Source organism: Lucilia cuprina, chromosome 5 (genome assembly GCF_022045245.1).
Source record: "Lucilia cuprina isolate Lc7/37 chromosome 5, ASM2204524v1, whole genome shotgun sequence".
NCBI classification, from domain to species: Eukaryota; Metazoa; Arthropoda; class Insecta; order Diptera; family Calliphoridae; genus Lucilia; species Lucilia cuprina.
In genome coordinates, this window is record NC_060953.1 from 50,261,195 (window position 1) to 50,262,258 (window position 1,064).

Sequence of the window (1,064 nt, forward strand, 5' to 3'; positions counted from 1 at the left end):
AAGGCCTTAAAATATAAAATAATAATATAACAAAAAACTTATAATAGTATTTTTATTATCTACATCAATGTTAACGGGACACAGTAAATGTCCTTAAACTACAAATCATAATGATGTTGATGTCGTTGAAGATGATGCGATTAAGATAGACACACTCTAAACTATAAATAAATAATGGATTCTATTTTTTTTCTTTCAACAATTTGACAATCTTTGTCTATTTAAGGGTACAAATTTTAGGGTGGTGCAATAAGTTAAAGCAATACGTTTGTAATTCAATATGTAGATAGTAAAGATACTTTTGTTATTGAAAAAAGAAACAAATAAAACACCCTCGCAATTTCGATAAGATCATTTATCTATTTTGAATGTACGTGTATCTGATTGTGATTGTAAACGATATTCAAGACTGCATTTGGATTTGATTTTAGGAAATCAATATCTTTTGCAGAATTTGATATGATATATTTATTTTCGTTTAAAACTAAAATGAAATTTGGCATTTGGATTACTTGCAAATTGAGAAGTTTTTAAAGCGGGTTGCCTGAGTATTGTTACACAACTCGAATCATATGCATTCATTTTGTTATTTTTGTGATTTTCAAAATAAAATAATACTAAAACGAGTGTAAAATCATACATCAATTTTTATCATTATTAAAAGTTTAATCCGTTTATAAGGATGAAACATTGTAGTTTAAAGTACAAAATAATCGTTTGGCAGAAAACTAGACTATGGACTGGACAATAGACTAGATTATAGATTAACCTATAGACCTATAAACTAGATTGTAGAGTATACGAAAGACTAGACTACAAACTAGCTTGCAGACTACAAAATAGACTAGACTAGACTATAGACTAGATTAACCTATAGACTAGATTAGCCTGTAGACTAGACTATAGACTAGACTACAGACTAGACTATAGACTAGAATATAGACTAGACTATAGACTAGACTAGAATAGACTATATACTAGACTATAGACTAGACTATAGACTAGACTATAGACTAGACTATAGACTAGACTATAGACTAGACTATAGACTAGACTATAGACTA